This window comes from Marmota flaviventris, chromosome 2 (genome assembly GCF_047511675.1).
Source record: "Marmota flaviventris isolate mMarFla1 chromosome 2, mMarFla1.hap1, whole genome shotgun sequence".
Lineage (NCBI taxonomy): Eukaryota > Metazoa > Chordata > Mammalia > Rodentia > Sciuridae > Marmota > Marmota flaviventris.
In genome coordinates, this window is record NC_092499.1 from 140051647 (window position 1) to 140073920 (window position 22274).

Here is a 22274-nt window from a genome sequence, read left to right on the forward strand (position 1 = left end):
CATTGTGCCAGGCATAGTGGCACACAACTGTAATCCCAGTGGCTGGGGAGGTTGAGGCAGGAGGATGAAGAGTTCAAAGCCAGTTTTAGCAAAAGCAAGGCACTTAGCAACTCAATGAGACCCTGTCTGTAAATAAAATACAAAATAGGCTGGGGATGTGGCTCAGTGGTTGAGTGCCCCTGTGTTCAATCCCCAGTACCAAAAAAGGGGGGGGGGGAGAAATGGCGTTGCTGCTCATTGCCCTTGGGAGAATACAGACAACCTAATTTCTTCTAATATGTTGGCTTTTCCTGTATCTTTTGCTCACTCTAAACCCAATCATAGAGAAGGCTTGCCCTCTCATGGATTCTCAGTGCCTTTAGTTTCTCCAATACTCAGTGGTACTGATAACCTTGACTTAAAATGAAACATAAGGTAGAATTTCTCACACTTTCCATTCTACAGTGTATTGAATGGTTTTTGTTTTTATTTTTAGCAGGGACAGAATGAACTGCCTTCTATTTTCTAGAGAGGCACCCAAAACAGTAGGTCATCCAACCCCACTTTAACTTGCATTCCTTTATGTTTTTCTCTCCTTTCATTTTTCATTTTGTCCTTTCCATGGAGCAGACACCAGTGAAAAGTCCATCATTTTGTGGAAATATTTCCTCAATCTGGTGCTTTTTACACACACACACACACACACACACACACACACACACACACACGGATGATGTTGTTCCCATGTTACCATTTTGCAATATAAGTTTTCTGATAAATCTCAAACCCACATCATATATGCCTCATTGTCTTTGGCTAATATGGCTCCAAATTTGCTATAGGGAAGAAAATGAAATTAAAAAAAAAAAAAAAAAACGAGAAGAGGAAGAATATAAGAGACGAGTTGGGCGGGGAGAGAGAAAGAGGAATGGGAATGAGCCACCGTTGCCAGGTAAAGAGAAGGACAGATTGGATTTTCTTTCAAGCTTGGCAAAGCATGCAAGCTAAAAGGTCAGTGGTGCTGAAAGGGGAATACAAAAGGATAAAAGCATGGGAACAAAGAAACCACTTTATGCAGAGGTATTAGTGCTATCAGCAGTAATAAAACTACACAGTCACAACTGAGCATCATAATGAAAGATGTCATTGAGGAGAGGCTGGACCAATCCTTTCAGAATGTGCAGAGCACTAGGCGAGTTGTTTGTGTGTGTGTGTATGTGTGTGCACGTGCACGTGCATGCGCATGTGTGCACACATGGACATGGAAGCCCTGCAGAAAGGTCTGCTAGGGATCCATGGGATCAGAAGCCCTTTGGAACCAAGAACAGATGCAGCAGAATTGAAAGGCATGCTCTTATCTTGCTAAGAACCTCCTGAGGCAACTCTCAAACCTTGAAAAAGTGAAGGTCAAAAGAAAAAAATCTAGATGGCAGAACCCACCCGGTGACAGCACTATTAACCTACTGACATTGTTTAAGCATCACTGAAGTTCCTCTGTACCTTGGGGAGTCACAGGACTTGCCCTCAAGGTTCTTTTAATCTCCACTGGCAAGCAAAACATAAACATATAAAAGGAAGGATGACAGTATTAATTCAAACTGTTTCTCCAGCTTAGAGTAAGCAAAGATACCTTTATATCTATTGGCTTAATTTTTAAATAATAGTGTTTAAATCTGCATAAATGTGAAATATAATATTATATTTCAAGCTCTGATACTACAAAACTAATGAAATTTGAATTACCCATCACAATGTAGTATGATAGATGCTGTTATTTTACCGATGTAGTTTTCATGATGCAGATTTCCTTCGTGTTGAATTCAGCAACAGTAGTTGTAGTATAGTGTGATTAGTTAGATTCTCAACCTGACTTCCTAAAAGAAATTACTTAGGGAAGTCCAGGAGATGTGAAAGGACAGTGATTCTTGCTCTCAGGTTTCCTATGCCTACCTCTAGGGAGCAAGTGGGTCCTAAGAAGATGGAGACCAGTGACCAGCATCTAAAGTAGGGCCAGATGTGTGCTTCGGATGGTTAGTGTTTGGTATCCTGACATTCAGAATTTAACATAGACAATGACCGCCTGGGAGACAAAGGAACATGGCTCCCTCTCTCTTTATATCTACATATGATTTACAGTGCCTTTTCTATCTCTAAACAAATTTGCTGCAAATGAAACTCCTTAGAGAAGATCTCAGAATACTTCTGTTACCTCATCTTGGCTACCATCCTCGGCAAACAAAAATGAAGATTGGGTGAGGAGAACTCTGGGTCTGGGGATGCCCTGGGACAGCTTGAGAATGTAGAAAATAATGTGCATAATATAGTGTCTATGAAACATAATCACACATTCTCTAAATGTTCTTAACTGACTTATATAGGAGGGCAATGTGACCTTAAGAGGAGGAAGAAATTGAATAACCATACTATGGACATATATTACTATACCACAATGAATTTTACCTTTACATATAACTAGAAAGTACTATTTTTTTTTAAAAAAAAGTATAAATAAATAGAGGGAAGACCAAGAAAGTACAGGAGGGGTAACTGGGGGAGAGAGAAGAGGAGGGAAATGGGAAATACTGGGAACTGAAGGAGAGCTAACATATTCCATGCTTACATGATTATGTCAAAAAGAACCCCAATATTATGTATAACTATAATGCACTAATAAAAAAAGGAAAATCAAAGCAAAAAAAAAAAAGGAGGGAGTATGGAGAGAGGGAGGGGAAAGGTTGATTAATGGGTACTAAGTTACAGTTAGATAGCAGAAATAAGCTCTGTTATGCTATTACACAGTAGGGTAACTATAAATAACAATAATATACTGTGTTTTCAAAAAGCTAGAAGAAATTATTTTGAATGTTTTTATAATAGAGAAATGATAACTAAAGAAATAGATACATTTGCCCTGATTGAAACATTACACAATGTATGCATGATTGAAACATTGCATGACAACCCATAAATACCTATCATTTTTATGTTTTATTTATGAGTTAAAAATTAACAAAAAAGAAAAGGAGGGAGTAGTTTTGGAGAAGCAAATAAGATATTCTCTCATAAACAGAGTCTTGTTTCTGGAAGAACTGAAGGAAAGAAGAAAGGCAGGCAGGAAGGAAATGTAGTCATTCTTAAGAAGCATTGTAAGTGAATATTGCAATATTCTGGTCCATTAATTTAGCACATCTACTATCCTTCCTCTAGTCATATATCCCTGGGTTCAAAAATGTGCTCACAAAACATAGAGGAGCGATATAATTGTTCCTCTTACTAGTGACAAATAGGAAAAGATTTGGGTCACTGACAGTTTGGTTTTCTCTTTTCCCCACCAGCCAAACGTAGTTCCCAGTATATCTGTTCTTTGGAAGATATGTTAAGGCTGTCATTGTGAGCCCATTAAATTGTGAGTTTTCATTTCTGTGGATATTTCAATGAAATTGATACAGGTACAAAAAAAGAGATTGAAACTCATAATAGAGAGTTTATATCTCCTTTATGTATTTGATATATATGTATATATACATATATGCACATGTGTTTTCAAAGACTCTAATCATTGACCTTTTGTTTTTCTCCAAAGAAGACATGCTAAAATCATAATGATTATTACAAAGTTATCATAAGTGGAATGGGGTATGTTTGTTGCTCAATTTAAGTTTTTAGAGGTGTTCCACATCTGAGACAACAGGATAAAATAGGTCAGTTATAGATATACATCTCTGTCTTTCTAATCAGTGGAGAGGCACAGGGAGCTTTTCTACCTGGCATCTGGCTCCTGAAAAGGGGCAGGAATCAGGGAGGAAAAGGGCTGAATTACTGAGCTCTTGTACTCTCCTGAGAGTGTGGGTCAGGGTATATGTGTTGACAGCAAGGGTAGAATCCTCCCTGCTTCTCCTATCACCACATCATTTGAATCAAGCTCATTACCCGGGGAAGTGCCTGAAATTCTCTTTTGTACTAGATAAAAAGATGAATGACCTTGTCCTACAAAGCTGGATGGATTAAGACACATTTCAGAAACACATCTGTTTTGCTTCAGCACACAGAATACCACAAACCCACAGGCTACACATGCTGGTTCCAGTGAGACTGGGAAGACGGATAAGCAGAAAATCAGCAAAATTGAAATAGATAAGCGGGGAGCAGAGCGCTGAGCTGATGGAATACCCATTGCACAATCTGTGGCTTCATTTAGCCTTTGGACTTCATCCTGGCAGTGCTGCACACAAACAGATTAGTGGAGGTTCTAGAACATCCGCCTATGGTACATTAACTCCTACTGAGATGGGCCATTGGGACAGGGATGCGATTTACAGAATGGCATAAGGTGAAAGTTAATTTATTCCATATATAGAACAAATTGAACCAAAGTAATAAAGTGCTGCCTAGTAAAGATCATTACAGAACAACTTAGAAATGTGAGGGTCGTTTGTAAATAGACTATCAGACATTTACTGTGGAATGAGAATCACTAAAATTTTGGGACCTGTGATTAAAACATGTTTTTTTTCCTCTGAAAGGATTTTATCATTATTTGTACAATACGGTGTGTACACACCATGTGATGATAAACAGATGAACTGACTTTATTATTTCTATTTAATTTTAAATCGACATCCCCCAAAATATATCAATAAAAAAAGATGAACAATTTTACTTATAAAAATATTTAAATGGATGCATGAGACAAATTTTCGCCTACCAGACAGATAAACATTCAACAATGCTAGGGAGGTTGGAGGAAATGGGTCTGTATTTCCTCACACTGACCATTGTGATTTGAGGGGTAATTTAGCAAACTAACAAAATATAAAATGTCCATACACTGTACCAGCAATGCCACTGCCTAATATACACATTACAGTTAAACTAGCAGCAGAATGCCAATAAATGTTTCCACCAGTATTACTTTTCAAAGCAAAAACAAATAGTAAAAACTGCAACAGAAACACAACTTAAATACAAAACAATCCAAAGATGCATGAGTGAGGACTCATTATAAATGAGGGTCTAAGCATTAGACAGAATACTATACCTCTCTTTTAAGGCACAAGACAGTTCTGTGTGTGCTTTGTAAAGAGACATTATCAGGATCTATTGTTCAATGGAAAATACACACAAAACAGTATGTATGGTATGACTTTTGTATTATAGGTTAAGCTTCTCTTATCTGAAATGTTTGGAACCAGTAGTGCTTTTGGATTTCAGATTCTTTTGGATTTTGAAATAGTTACATATACATAGTGAGATACCCTAAGGATGGGACACAAATCTAAAAGTGAAATTCATTGACATTTCTTATTCATCAACATTTACATTCATATACATCTAATGCACATAGCCTGAGGGTGATTGTATACATATAATATTTTAGTGCACTAGAATTTTGACTATGACATGAAATCAGGGGTATAACTTTCCACTTATGACATCATCTTGGCTCTCAAAAAATTTCAGATTTTGTTGAATTTCAGATTATCAGATTAATGATTCTGAATTTGTTACAACAACTATACACACCACTATGAGTTCTTTGACTGAAATAACTTTCCTGGGAGGACCTCAAGGGAATATTAAGAATTTTACCTTTAGAGAGAAACTCATTTTGCATCCTTTATGTTTCTACCCATTTTATCCATTTTATACCTTTTGTATATATTTTTTTAATTTTATTTTTATCTCCCATTTAAATTGTCTCACTGCATGTAAGTATTACTTTAATCTACAAACTATCCTCAATATTTCTGTACACAATGGAGGGGTAGGCCACTATTTTTAAAAATATATTTTGAGAAACTATTTAATAGATATTATTTTAAGTAGGAAAATGCTTCCACATTCTCCTTGTGTGAACATGGATTCTAAGGAAAAGAAGGGAGAAATTGTGACCTGGTTATGGAGCCCGTGCTATCCTGGAAGAGGACAATAAAGTGCTCCCCCCATAGTTGTGGGCTGGGTAGCCTGGGAGGTTATAAAGCTAAGATGTTGCGAGGGTCACACTTCTCGCCTTTCTATTTCCATTACGCTAATGAATATGCCACTTAATTGCTGAATTACTGAACACTGAGTTTTCCTGTGATCTCATCTACTCCATGAAAGCTAAACAGTATCAGAAGGTGATCTATGATTGAAAAAAAATAGGTCACCATGTAATAAGATCTCTTAAATATTTTTCCAAAAAGAATTTATCAGAGTTTGAAGATATAGATAGATAAGGAAATAGATATAATTTGTGTATATATATATATATATATATATATATACACACACACACACACACACACACACACACACACACACATATATGACTACACACAGTTGTGAGGTTGCAAATGTTTCTCCAACGGAATGAAGACTCCAGGAGATCAATGTCATATTAGTTTTCTTTTCCATTTTATCACCAACAAAAAACACAGTAGCTGGAATAAAGTACACTAAAGAGAAGACAAGATTTGTTCACAAAACATTCAATAAATACTTCTTGCTTTACCAAATATTTGTTTGGTGCCTGTTTTGTGTGAGCCTTATCCTGGGGATATAATATCAATCAGACTAATGTGGTTCCCTTCTTGGGCCAAGGTGCACATGTAGGGAATAATAATATGGGGTACTAAGTCTTGTTCTGAGGTATATGCGAGGTATGCCCTGATTAAGGGTGAAATTCTAGGAGAAGCGATGCTTATACTGAGACTGTTAAAAACAACTAGGACTTGGTCCGACTTACAAAGAAGGGTTAGGCAGGAACAACAGAAAGTTAGTGGGTCAGAGGCAAGAGAGACCAAGCCATGTTTGAGGAATTAAAATCATTTCAGCATGAATTGGGTTTATAGAAAAATAGTCCAAAATAATTCAGTTAGATTGTGCACAAGGATTCAAGAATTCAATTACATCTTTATACCAGGGTGTAACATAGCCAGGTGTGTTTAGAAAGCTGTCTTTGGCTACAGTGTACTATATAAACTTCAAGAAAGAGAGAAAAAAAAGTGAAGAGGTAACTCTTATTGGGATGAAGTTGTGAATGAGAGGAGAAACCACAGCCTGAAAGGAACCAAATGGATTATTGTCCTACACTGCTTTTGGCCTATTAGAGTAACATCAAAGAATTAAACTCTAATTAAAAAAAGAAGCATCAGCATATCTTGGAGAGAAGGAAGGAGATGTGTTCTGGTGTCTGTGGGTCCTTAGGTCATGGTCCCTTGTCCCAAATCTATAAATGACTGTTGACACAAAACCAAATGCCTGGAGTTCTCCGGGTATCCTGGGCAAGATGTGTTCCATGGATCTTGCCATCTTAAACAAAATGTTTCCACTCCAACCAAATGAAAGGTGAGGCTACCAACTGAAGGAAATGTATGAAGACCACAAGTCTGAGGTCTCAGTGACAGTTCTGTCTCAGTCTTATACAAGCCACTTTTTTTGTTAGGTCTCAGTTTCCACATAAATAAAATGCAGAGGGCAGAATGAAATTTACAAAATTTGGGCTGGGGATGTGGCTCAAGCGGTAGCACGCTCGCGTGGCATGCATGCCGCCCGCCTGGGTTCGATCCTCAGCACCACATACAAAGATGTCGTGTCTGCCGAAAACTAAAGAATAAATGTTAAAAAATTCTCTCTCTCTCCCTCTCTCTCTCTCTCTCTCTCACTCTCTCTTAAAAAAAAAGAAATTTACAAAATTTGAAATGCAGCACCTAATATTTTAAAATGCTAAGACCTCTATGTCCTCTCAAATGTTAGTCCAAAAGGCTGGTTCCTACACAAAGTGTGGAAATCTGAGCAGTAGCTCCCACATTTCCAGGTTGTTTTTGCTGTTGTTTGTTTGTTTGTTTGTTTTATCTAGACACTTTTTACTGCTGTCCTTCCCTGTGGAATACAAACATGTTAAAAAATGAACTGTGGGGTCACACAGTCCTAAAAGAAATACGCTTCAATTAATATCTTCCAAAGTTCTGTGAACCCAGATATACTTGCTGAAACTCAGAGAGTAGATACGTCCATCTTTAAAATAGGAATAATGATGCCTCTCTTTAAAAGCTGATGCATTCAGAAAGATGTGACACAATGCCCAACACCTAGTAAGACCTTCTTAGATAGCAGTTATTGGTATCAAAATGATCTATGTGATTGTTTTTAGTAGCCTGGCATTGTTCTTTGAATGAGACATGATCCCACCTTCAATTTCATGGATATATTATCATGATACACACATAACAAATGGGCCAGGAAGTTAGCCATAGGCTTATGTAAAGAGACACTCCATGGATTTGTCTTTACCTAGTGGTTTTCCTGGCCCCCTCAATGGTTTCAGCAAAGACCAACAGCAGAAGACAACCACTCTGCAGATCAACGGGCATTTGCACAATGACACTAATCTGTGTCTAGCATTGAATTCACACCAAAAATTATGAATTAAAAACAAAGACAAGCAGCCCATCTCTCTAAACTATGTGTGAACTCAATGCACAGAAATGAACAGCCAGTAAGCCATCTTTTGAAGGTGTAATTTTTCCCCTGGATTTGTCCTATAACTTAATGCAAGAGTGAGCTGGAGAGATGGGGCAGTGGGGAACTAATCTATTTTTAACCCTTCTCTTCTTTGGGAGTGAATGTTTTCCATCTCGCCTTAGTCTAATGTTGATCTATAGAGAAAGGTATCTCTGCCCTTTACTTTCAGAATTGATGGTCTTGGACTCCATTGCTATTGCCCCAGTTCCCTGAAAGGTCCCTTGATTTATTTCCTTTATATTAGAACACCATATCTGCTCATTATATAGGAAGGTCACTGGGAGGGAGATATTTCTTCGAGCTTCAATAGCAGATCATTTGGCCTTTTTTTCATATCTCCCTTGGCACCACAGGAGCTCTATGAGAATGGGGGAGGCTGGGACAAACAATAAAGGCAAATTTATTCCTGAGCAGAAAGCACAATGCAAGGACCCAACTGAATGTATAATTATGCAAAGCAGGCTCATCAGCTAGAGTCCTGGATTTCTAGTTCAACTTTTATTTCCAAAGCTAATTATTCCTGTCAATAGGAAGTCCTGTCTTAACTAAGGTGGCTGGAGGCCATGTGTCATTGGAAATATAAGTTTTAGGCTAGACTTAAATCTCCCATTCCATTTAGTTCACAGCAGGGACGTAGACTCAACTAATATTTTGAAGGGTGGAGATTCTAAAACTTGTTCTAAAAACATTGTTCTAAAGCATTGTTCTAAAATAACTATTTTAAAGAAAATTATGATTTATTTTATCTCAAAATTACATTTTCTAATTCATATACATATCATCTATATTATCTTGCCTTTTCTTTTTATTATAATAAAGTGTGTGTGTGTGTGTGTGTGTGTGTGTGTGTGTGTAATTATATACACTAGAAGTCCATTTGGGGCAGGTTAAATTAGAACTGGTTACATCACAACAGGCAAACTTTCCAACCCTTAACTATTCTAACATTGCTATAGAGTCAGCCAGAGTCTCATGGCTATCTTTCAGGGAATATCTATTTCAGAATTCCCTTAGGAACTTATTTAAAACAGATTTTTCGGACCTACACTAGCCATCTTGAACCAAGCACTTTGGAGACAGAACCAGGGAGTTTGTACTTTGAACTCTTCAGGGTGTGTGGAGGTGGAAAGCCAACACACTACTGTAGATCACAGCCTTTCCTTAAACTCACTGCCTGACTCTAGGGGGCGCTCCCCTGCCTTCCAAAGTGAAAAAACGGGCCAGGTAGCGCTGAGAATTTATGAGGCTAAAGGGACCATGGGGTGAATTTACAGGAAAGTAATGTTCCCAGGAACCTAGGGGAGTTGCAGCCTTGACGATAATGTTTAGCCTGCTCAGGCTCCCCTACAGCTTCAATGAGAGAGGTGCTCTTCCTTATTTTCATTACAACAAATTGGCCCAAGATTAATTGCAACATCCATAACCCACTTAAATGGGTGAATTTTATGATATACAAATTCGACCTTAATAAAGCTGTTAAAATAAATGAAAACTTTAATTTTTTTTTAAAGAAAGAATGTAACTTGAGTATTTAGGTGAGCTAAAATGTCCAAGACTTTGATATTCTATATCAAAAAGTTCTTTGGGGCTCTTTAAAAATGCCTCCATTCATCCAGCTGAAAAATGATTGACTATTGGTTTACGTATCACTTAAGACTAGGTGTTAGAAAATAAAATAAAAATATTTTAAACAAATTGTATATGCTGTTATCACCCTCACGAGATCTATGGAATTTATCCATAAAACAAGCATCAACGTATGCTGATTTTCAGTTTGGTTTCCTCATTATTTCCTTAACAAAGCTACCTGTAGGCTTCTGACTCTTTCCAACACAGAATTTAATTTGGTGACTAACAGACCAAAGCAGAGAGCGCAGCAGGGACAATTTAATCTGTATAAGGAGACTTGTATTTACCGTGGTTTTGTCTAGCAGAGGAATGAAGAGGGCAAGGGAGGAAAGGGCTTCTTCCACTGGCACCGCTAATCACAGGATTGTTCCTCTCTAGCAAAATTGGCAAACCCCTGGGAAAGGGACAGCACAGAGTGACTTACAGGGAGGGACCTGGAGAGGCAGGGGCCATTGGCAGAATCTCGCGGTGAGCAGAAGACAGGGGTATGTGCTTTCCCTTCCCTCCCTGCATCCCAGATCAGATTGGATGATACTCCATGCCAGGAATACCACCAGCTCAAAAAAAAAAAAAAAAAGCTTTTTAGAGTAAATAAGGATAAAATCGGATTATCAGAGTAACAACTTTTGGCTTTTGCAAAAGCATGGGTAGAGCAGGGTCTAGTCACTCCTGTCATTTATTTCTTTACAAGGACTCCACAAAAGCAGAGAGCACGGTTTCATCTGCAACTAATTTTAATCAATCTTCTCCAAGGTGCCTGGAAAGGCCATGCCGTCTGATTCCATTTGCAGGGGCTCATAAAAAGTGCAAAATGGAACTCCTCAAGGAAGGAAGCTCTGACACAGTTGGTGCTTTGCAGTCTGGGTCACTTCTCTTTATTTCTGCCCAATAAAAAGAATGCCCATATCATCAGGGAGTGTAGGCGGCTCACTGCCTTGCTGCTGGCTCCAAGTCACTGCCAGCCCCTCAGCCCTCCTCACTGTTCAAAAAGTGTTAGCCTTTCCTTTCATCATGTTTAGCCTGACGTGGATTATAAATCTTCCATAGTTTTAAAAAAGTGCCACGGTGCACAAGAAGCATTAATATGTACCTCTATCTAAAAAAAGATTGGGGGACATCCACCATATGTCAGGCACTGTACTAGGCACATTGCATTAATCCTCAAAACAACTCTTTCCTTTGGGACTGCCTCTCTATGTATCAGATGAAATAGCCAAACCAAGAGGAGGTTAAATAAAATGGCTGCTAGCAGATAGCAAGACTAAATTTGAAACCTGAGCCTAGGTTTCTTTTCCGCCAAGCAGTGATGTTTCAAAATTCAATAAAGAACCCAATTATTTTCCTGAAGGTCACTTAGAACAGTATATACGATTTCTTTCATATTGTTGTTTGATTGCCTGTTGATGTAACAGAAATGTGATGTCTTATCATAGTTCAAAATTTAAACGTTGTCCCCACCATCATAGTCAACAATTCATTATCTTTTTTATTGACATTTCCAGGGCTCTTTCTAACCATTCATCATCTTTGTGAAGTTCAAAGCCATGCCCCTTCTAGCTAAATTGTTCCTTTTTAGCTTTGCCAGAGACCTCTATCCACTCCAGCTAGGCAATTCTCTTCACACTCTGCCCTTTGTTTTCCCCAAACCAGCAATATGTATTGTACCAATGGTGGTGTCTATTGTCTTACTTACTTGTTGAGGATTTTTTGTTCCTGCTAACATAGAGATCTGCCTTCAAGGTCTGTATGTCCCCCATATTATGAAACACTGCCCCTTGGCATAGCTGACAAGTCACAGTGGGCCCAAACTCAGGAGGAGGCATTGATATGCTGTCTATTGGCAAAGATAAGATTCTGCCCACATAAAGGAGAGTCCTGTCAATGGAGGGTGAAGCTGCCATTTGAACAGGGTCCCAGGAAAGATAAAGAATAAGCAGTTTGGATGCTGGCTGTCCTCTGGGAGGAGGCTGGGCAGGAATCATCCTTCAGGGTCTATAATCCTCCGTGCAGCCTCTGAGGCTAGAGGAGAAGCCACATCTGGATCCCGAGGCAGTCCAGTTCCTCACTCACCTAAAACTATCTTGGATCTCCTTTCCTATCTGGAATTCACAAAAGAGTTACCTTATCCCTGCATTAAACTTGATTTCTACTTGAGATACTTTAAATCTTCATCCTTGTGAGTAAAACAATCTTGCATGGAAAACTTTCTTTATTTTGACCCATCTTGTCTAACCAGTTTCTTGTGAAGCCATTTATGAATTGATGTAACTTCTTTATCTACCACTCCCCTAAAAGCACTTTTAATTTGTGTGTCATAATTACAACCCAACTTCACAGTGAACAGTGACCGATTGTTTTATATTTCCTTTTAAGGTCCCTCATTAGACAGAAATCTTAATGTCATGAGTGATTTTGGATCAACTTGAACATACTTCAATGGTGTCAGAGCTCCTGAACTTATTCTTTCCACTAAACCCCTAGACAGTTGTTTGGGGTTTGCCTGGCAACAATTTTATGCCAAGAATCATGGGATTTAAAATAAATATATGAACCTCTCCAATTCACATAAGCAGAAGCTCAGAGCAGTCAGTGGTCACCCAGATAATAGGATTCAGAATGAGCTCTCACATCTGGAAGGTCTGGGGTAATCCCAATGTGGAGGATCTGGACAGAATTTTATTCTATAGACTTTATAATCAAAAAGACAAAATTATCCAGCTTTTCACTGATAGAGGACCATCTGGTCCATCATGGATGAAACCCACTGACTGGGCTTCTATTATCTAAATGGCTAAGGCTCTAGCCTGGGCACTTTCATTCCTTTTTTTTTAAAAAAAAAAGCCTCTTTAAAGCTAGGTTATTTTTATAGCTATAGAACTCCTGGAAGAGTAAACAGGAGGCAAATGTATCAGGCATGAAAGTTGGAAGGGGTTATTTAAGAGTGTTATCAGAATTAGCCAGCTGCAAACACACACAGTATCAGAAAACCATAAACCTCTCCCTTCATAGCAGGACTCAATTATTCATTAGGCCACCCTGCTGCAGGAGGAGGGTGTTTATAAAACTAGTGTCACAAAACCCTTGAAGTGTCCAGCCCTCCCTGCCATCCTGCTGCATAGATGAATAGTTTGAGGGGTAATAATTATCTCTCCATCCTCCCTTTTCACAAATGCATTAGAGATTTGAAAGTGATAATGATAAAAATAACAATGACCATGGCTATCATTTCTTGACACTTTCGTAGTGCCAGTCTATAGTTAACTGGCTCATGAGAGATGGTATAGCAAATGAGTGGCAGAGGTGGGACTTGAACCCAGGTCTTTTGGAGACCATAAATTATTATTTCTTTCACCTGTTACTATAATGTTTCTAATCTCTCATCCCAAAGAGACATGATTCTTGATTAATCTTGCGGGAAAATATAAAGGTAGGGAGGGATGGTTTATGGTCAAATGATCTCCCAAACACACAGCTTCTACCTCTTGGAGCTTCAAAATACAATTGAACATATTAAAGGCTCTGAGTAGCCCATGGTACAGACATGTGTGTTTTGTATTTAACTCTGGTTTCACAACTTCATTTGACTTCAGAACCCCATTTCCAATCCTGTAAGACAATATTCTATTTTCAAGGGCACATCCTGGAGAATGATGCATGATGTATAAGATGATCCTGAATATAGAAACGAAATCTGATTTTCCCTTGTGGAAAACTGCAAAAGAGGCAGAGCAAGAGATGGTGGAATCCCTACTGGTTGAAACCTTTCCTAATGCTCAGCTGGCTCCTTCTCCCATTCTTGTTCTCTCTGGTCTATTCAGCAACGTGGCCCTCTGCAGCTCTATGTTCCATTCTTTCTGTATGGTGTGGTCATGGACAGAACACCAGGCTTCTGAGTCTTACTTGTATTCTCACCAACTGAGATATCATAGAGCTTTTGGAACCTCAGCATTCTCAGGTCAAAGTAATGATTTTAAAAATAATAATACTTTATATGGGTATTGAGATAGTTAGAAATAATATGCTTAAAGGTGTTGAAATAGGTCACCCTAATGCTCTCATTGATTAAGTATGACAAAGGTGATTGTTCTGGTTTGGGTCTGAAATATCAACAAAAGTTCATGAATTAAAGGTTTAGTCACCATGGAGAGGAGAGGGATTTGGGGAGGTGATGGGATCATAAGGGCTCTAAGCTTCGTTGGGGGGTAATTCATTTATGTATTCATAGCTGAAGGGGCTATTGGGAGGTGGTGGGGACTGTTGGAAGTGGGGCTTAGTTGGAGGAGGCTGGTCACTAGGAATGAGTCCTTGTAGCGTATATTTTGTCCAGAACCTTCCTCTCTCTTTCTTTGCTCCCTGGACACCATGAGGTGAATAGCTTTTTTCCACCACATGCTCCCAGCCATCATGTTCTGCCTCAGCATGGGCCCAAAAACAATGGAGTCAAGTGACCATGGACTGAGACCTTTGAAATCGTGAACCCAAATAAAGATTTTTCTCTTTTAACCTGATTTTCTCAGATATTTTATCACAGTGACAGCTAACACAGTGAGAGGCCCATTGCCTAGAAATCACAGCATCTCTTTCCCTACTAAGCAAAATTCTTTTCACTTCCTCAAACCCAGCTCAAATATCACATCTGACATAAAAGTTTGCAAGCCCCTCTTATTTCCCCAGGGATGATCTCACTTTAACTCTCCAGACTTCTAACATAGTCAATGTTTCCTGTTTCCATACCATTCACCACAAGGATTCATTCTTATTCTGTGTGTGCCTGTTCTGTGTATCATCTCTGTGAAGATGAGGCAGGTGTCACACATAGAGTATCTTCTACACATAGTGCTCAGAACAGTACAGGGCATATAAATGCCATATGGGTGTTATGAGGCTTCAGAGAACTTGCATTCATACAGGCTTATATGCATACCATAACGTTCAAACACAACATAAGGTAGGTAATTTCAAATGTGTGATATGTTCTTGAGTTTAGAGTTTAGGGATGGTAAAGAATTAAGACATTAAAAGGAGTTAAAAATGCTCAAAGCATATCCATAAATGTGTTTGGATGCCTGATATAAATATTGTAGTCCTGCTTATCCTTTCCAACATGCACATTTGTATTTATTTCCCATGGAGAGATTGCCTGATTTTCCATGAACTTTTTGAAGTATAATAAATGAATTGGTATAGTATATGGTCATTGGAAGAGCCAATTGGTTCTTGCTCATAATATGAGCAGGGCTATTAGCTGTAATGTTACATGAACATGGCCTTAGATGCCAGTGGCATCTCTTATCATATTGGTGGGCAAGCCACAAAAACTCTTTGAGTCTCAGTTTTCCTATCCTAACAAATGGACATGGGAACCTATGACAAAAAGTTATGTGAGATAAGGAGGAGACATTATATATAAATGTTCTAGGCAGAGTATCTAGCATAATATAGGTGTGCAATAAATTTTATCCATTAATAATTAGTATTACTTCCCTTATTCTTCTGAGCTCTGTGAGGTCATAGACCTCAATCATAGAGATAGTTGTATTCTCATTGCCAAGCAATGCAACAAGCACATGCTTGTAACTCCATACACACTTGCTGTACAGATAAATGAATAAACCATGAGGTCCAAGAGCAAAACAAGCATGAAAGTTAGCTATCTTTGTGACTATAGGAATTCTAGCAGTCATGGCTGTGATGTAGGGCATTCCTGCTATTGTTTATGAAGCACTTACTACATGGCAAACTACAGGTCAATTCCATGTACATTTTTAAATGTAGCACAATTGTGACAAGCACTTTTACACATTTAAAAACAATTAGTCTTGTTGACAAAATAAGACATTTAAAAGAAAACCAAAAAGTCAAGTACACAAACAGAAAGCAAAAGTAAATAAATATGTGAAGTACATTGTAGAACTACATGCATACACGTATTAAAACACACATGTATCAACTTGACTAAGACAAAAGATGTGGGGACGAAAATTTTGTCTTTATATCTAAAGAGGTAACAATAGGAGGTAGTAGTTGAAAATGCTATAGGATGAGGAGGGAATAAAAGAGATGTGTATAAACAAAGGTGTCCTAATGATTTTCAATATATGTGTGCATTTCTCCTTTTAAATCTTCCCCCTCAGCGCATATGTGTATGTGTGTGTGTGTGTGTGTGTGTGTGTGTGTGTGTGTGTATATATATATATATATATATATATATATATATATATAGAGAGAGAGAGAGAGAGAGAGAGAGAGAGAGAAATAGCTTTGATTTAATTATAAGCCAAGGAACAACATCCTCATTTCACATTGACCAGGATGCCTATAAACATATCAAAGTTGAACACACAAAAATAAATGGAAACCTGCATGAAATCAGACAGACTGTTGGGTGAGAAAAACATGGTATTCCTCCTGCTCCCTTAGTAATATGCTCAGCCATGCTAGAATGTCATTCCCATCAGCTCACTCAGGGAACAATGGCAGAAATGTGAGGAAAGATGTGCTCTTCTTGTCTTCTTTTTGGTTGGTTTACAGAGGACAAATCTAAGAGTAACAGTAGCTGAAGAAGCAGCATTCAGTAGGAAGGAGTGGTCCAGCACTCCTGGGAAGGAAAAGCCAGGGTTTTCTAGGCCCCCTTTTCCCTGTGGTGACTTTATTGCTTCACTACAACCAAGAGGCCAGGAGGCCAATAGTGACACTGACTCATAGCACAGGGACCAGCTGGCTATGATCTGAATTTTGGAGGTATCATTGTACTTAATATATAGACTTTAAAACTAGACGGTATGGATTTGAAAGTTTGATTCCAGGCTCTGCCTGTTAACTGTGTTATTGAGGCAAGATGTCTCTGCCAGTTTCCTTATCTTAAAGTAAGGATATTGATACCATCTATCTCATATCCTCATTTCTGAGCATTTTATAATATATTAGTTAGGGTGGAAGAAATAGCAGATGGAAGAAATATCACCAAGCATGTGACACCCTCAGTGTTCATGTTTTGCAGATCTGAGTTATGGTGCACACCTCTCTTTACTGACTTAAATTTTCTCTCACTCATCACCTCTCTTCATACCAGACTTCATCCCAGTCTCTGCATCTTTCATGACTGAAGATGTCCTTGTCACTCCCTGTCATTAAGTACATAAAACTCATCATGTCATACTTCTTCCTACAACTTGAATTATGATTTCAATACCATTCTAGTCATTTTTCTTATTGTAATACCCTACTCAGGGTCACATTAGATCAGAAATATAGAGAGAGCCACATAACCCTAGTTTTCCATTTGACTGTAGTTATAGATACCTATGTGACCTTGAGCAAGTTTCATAATCTCTAAGAACCTATGCTCTTAGGTCAAAATGAATCTAGCTCTCTTTATGTCCCAGGATTGAGTATAGCCTGAGAATTCAACAAGACATATATGCCCCATGCAAGGACTTTTTGAGGTCTAATGAAGGATAAAGAGACTTGGATGCAGGTAAAAATACTAACCTGAGTGTCAGATTCTGGGAAATATCTTTGTGCTTTCTGCACTTCAGAGTCTTCATTTATTTTTTTTAAAAAAATGACTGATGTAGTTCTCTGTAATATCTTTGTAAGCACTGGTAGAATGATCAGACCATGGCTTCTATATAGTAAACAAAATCAATGTGCTTGCTATATGAAAAAACAAAAAAGAACAAACTCTTGGACTTTAAATATTAGTAGTTAACGTGTACATGTTAGTTACTAAGTGCCAGGTCATATTCTAAGTGTTGAGTCAATAGTCTCATCTGTGGTGGTTACTATTATGTGTCAACTTGACTGAGCCAAAAGATGTTGGGACAGCTAGTAAAACATTTTTTTCTGGATGTGTCTGTAGAGTGTTTGTGGAAGAGATTACCACCAGATTCAATAGACTGAGCAGAAACTGCCCTCATCATAATGATAGGTGGGCAATATGTAGTATGTCAAGAGCCCAAATACAACACAGAGGCAGAGGAAGAGTAAATTTGCTCTCACTCACTCCATCTTCTGCTTTTATACTCTAAATTCTTAGGCATTCAGCCTTAGCCCAGGAGCATGTCTATCCCCATTTCTTCAGCAGTTTTCAGGTGTTGGCCTCATTGCATTAACATTCGCTTTCTGGTTCTCCAACTTGCATATGGCAGATTTTAGGACCCCATGGCTTCCTTAATTATGTGAGCCAATTCACAAAATACCTTTCTATCTACCTGTTATCTGTCTGTATTATACAAAATTATATATATATATTGGTCTGTTCTCTAGAGAACCCTAACTAATATATCATAAAATGCTCAGAAATGAGGATATGAGATAGATGGTATCATTATCCTTACTTTAAGATAAGAAAACTGGCAGAGACATCTTGCCTCAATAACACAGCTAACAGGCAGAGCCTGGAATTAAACCTTCAAATCCATACTGTCTAGTTTTAAAGTCTGTATATTAAGTACAATGATACCTCCAAAATTCAGAAAAATGAACTCCTTGCTACATGCTCTGTATTCAAAAACTTGATTTCAAAAGAGTACCACCTTTTATAATCTCCATAACATTTCACATCAATCATGGTTTTAAGTGCAAGGAACTAAAACCAAATCTACCAGGCTTAGCAGTGCATTGAAAGAAGATTTGAGAGTTCATGGAATGAAAAGGAAGGCTGTAAAACCAGGATCAGAAAAAGAGGTATTGACGGTGGAAGCTACATGGTTAAAACCACATGTAAAATCATTTCACAGGAAATTTTCTGATGATGGAGTAGATTGTATTAGACCAACTTCTTACTAGGAATTTTATGAAAAAATCACACACACACACACAATATACAACATATTTATGTTATTTATGTGAAGAAATTAGAATGAATGCATAGACCTGGAACCCCATTACCTGCATTCAAAATGTGGCTCTGCTATTTATAGACAACAAGATATCTTGGACAAGGAATTAACGTTGCTGTGCCTCAGTAGTTGCATCTCTAAAAAAGGGATAATAAGAACATTATGGAAACCTTCCTCCCAATCTTCATGTGATAATCAGGCAAAGTATGTGAGTACAGACCAGTGCCTTGAGGAATAGTACCAGAGTAAATGTAAGAAGGAAGAATATGCTGAAAAGAAGTAGGTTATTAAATGGCTGACTCAATGTCCTGGGGAACATTTCTAAGGCCTCACAACCCCCTACAACCCAAGACTCCTTAATCCTTGATCTCACAAACTGTTTCCTTACCCATAAGCAAGCTTTATTTCAGAGGCATCCAGGAAATTTGAGCTTCTCTGGATTGTCTCAGCTCAAGACTTGTCCAACAACTGAAAAGTCGTTCTGGCTGAGGGCAAATATCTGATGTGAAAATGATGACTCCTTTCTCACTTTATTTTTGCTTCCTGCTTAAGTTCGACTCTCATCTTCAGCATTTCAGAAGGAAAGAAAACCAACCAGATAGCCTTCCTGTTAACCCTGCAGAATCTGAAAGAACTTCATAAGAACAGAGCTGGGGACATTGCTTCTTGGCAAATAACCACCTGAACTGTCAGCTAAAATCCCACAGCAGAATATTTATCTTTGTTGATAATGCAAGAGGCAGAAAGATCACAGCATGATTTGAGGATCCCTAGTGGTACTTGTTCTTTTAACAATGGAAGTGAAATCTCTGGCCTTAGGATCTGAGGATGCTGGACCTGCCAAGACAGTAGAAGAGTCAGACAGTGCCTGCCCCTCATGAAATTTTCCCCAAGAGGTGCCTTTTAGGCACATGAATCTTCTTCAAGGTCAATCAATGTAAGAAATAAATGCGTAATGGAACACCCAATATAAGTTTAGAAAGGCCAAGAACATGATTCAATCATTTGAGACATATAATGTTGACCCCTGATTTGTTCATATATAATTAAAATTTGAAGTTTTGGCTTTTGTATGGAATTAGTAATTATACACTCTTAAATTTGTGTCTTTTTGTTGTTGTTGTTTGCATTAAAAGTTCATTTCTATACATTCTTATTTAATCTTTACCAAGATGTTCGTGGTACCTATCACTATTGCCAGATAAATGAATAAAGAATTTTATGTCTAGAAACATGGGCAAAGCTAGCCAAGGCTAGTAAGTGAGAGAAATCACAGCCTATTAACTGAACTGTGGAAATACTGACCGCAACAGACCCCAAATCGCATCTCAAATGAGTCTGGGAGGATGGGAGAAGAAAATGCCATGGGCCCAAAATAAATGTCTTAGAGCTTAAGGATGATTAGAAAGTGAAGATTTCACAAAGCAGTTACAAAAAACATTTGAGCTATTCTTCAACTAACCCTAACATTAGAGCAGCTTGTTTGAAAATCACCATTGTTCCCTTCATCCACTTAGCATTCTTTCTTCGCCAGCCAAGAAAAAGCTCCATTCTCCAAGAAATGCTAGAAATTGGTTAGGGCACTGAAAGACTCATTTTGAGGGGATTTACATAAAATGTTAGTAGGTCAGAAACACTGAAAATTGTAGAGTTTGGTCACTTTTATTTATTAGGTCAATGAATATTAATTGTGTTTTTATTACCTACATCTGGATACATAAGAGAAAAACATAAAAATCCCTTACCTGTTACAGTTTGGGTATGAAACGTCCCCTAAAAGTTCACCTGTGAGACAGTGCAGAAATATTCAGAGATGAAATGATCAGATTATGAGGGCTGTATTCTAATCAGAGAATTATCCCATTTGATAGATTAATATTTTGAATGGATTAGCTGTGATCAGGTAAGGTGTGAATGGAGGAAGTAGGTCACTGGGGGCATGTCCTTGGGGATTATGTTATCCCTGGCTCCTTGTACTGATGTTCTCTCTGCTTCCCGGCTGCCACAAACTGAGCTGCTTTTCTCTGCCATGCCCGTGGGCCATGATGCTCTACCTCACATCCACCCAGATCTATGAAGTCAGCTGACCCTGTGCTGAACTTCTGAAACTATGAGCCAAAATAAACTTTTCCATCTGTAAGGTGTTCATGTCAGTGATTTTGGTCACACTGACAAAATGCTGACTAAAATACCAGCTATGTACATGACTGTAAAAATCCATTGCCTAATGCAAATGGAAACAGAGGGCAGAACCATCTGGAAAATGGGTGCGATATAACCTTCTTTATTTGAATGTTGACAGAGTGATATCAAAGGCTACAGAAAGTCAAGAGAAGCATAGAGTTCTATACAATCTAAACCTCCAGCACAAAACATTCAAGGGGGAGGGAGGAACCCTCAGCAATCAAGACAAGTAATATCTTAACGCAATATTTTTTAAAAAACAGAAGTCAATGCAAACAAATGTACAACAAGCATAATAGCAAATTTTTAAATGAAACTAAACATTTTTTTCCAGGCTCTGAGTGACAGGCAGTTGAAAAGAGGCAAGAGGTGAGAAAGGATGCTCTGTAGATACCTACAGGACCAGCAGGATCTGTAAATGCACCTTCCTACCTGAACCTTTGGCAGTTAAGGACAAGCTGCCAAGAAGAATCATGCTGACTTTTGAGAATATAATTTTAGAAGTTGAGCTCCATATGCAAATGGGAAAAAGCTAATTTTTTTCAGCTCTAGTTTGCTTATATACAAATGATCTCACATTATGGAATGGAAAGGACTAAGCAAGAAGCCAAAGGCCCCAGGACCCCCTGCACTATTTATTCTCTTGTTTCTCTGGGCCTCCTTTATCACATATGCAAAATAGTTGACATCTTTTCCAGCTCAAAACAATCAGCCCCTTTGCCAGATTAAGGTTTCCCAGAAAAGAGAGGGATATCTACCTAGCTTAGATAATGTCTTTGCAAACCAGAAAACAGTCAGTTCTGCATATCTTCAGTGTATATGTTTGAAGTAAGGTCTAAACAAAATTGGTCTATATTTCATTTTCATTCAGGAAACTAAAAACTTGCCTATTGCTCAAGGGTGCAGAATAATTTCATATAGCAGCTAAACCTACATAGAGGTATTCTCATCCCAAGTGCACCTGTTCTGATGTTCATCAGTCAACTCAATGAATAATTTTCGGCAAGTCACTGAATCTTTCCAGACTTCAATCCTTTCATCTATAAAACAAGGGGATAGACTTGATCTGTGGGGCCTCATAGCTTAACATTCAATGATTCTCAGAGTCTATAAATTGATTTCTCATGTCCTTAA

The 22274-nt window shown here is 38.2% G+C and overlaps 1 protein-coding gene across 2 annotated transcripts in view; it reads right to left on the reverse strand.

Moving 5' to 3' along the window:
- The window catches only part of Agbl1 (AGBL carboxypeptidase 1), a 705341-nt gene that overhangs the window by 159193 nt on the left and 523874 nt on the right, over positions 1-22274 (reverse strand). The window lies entirely within an intron of this gene.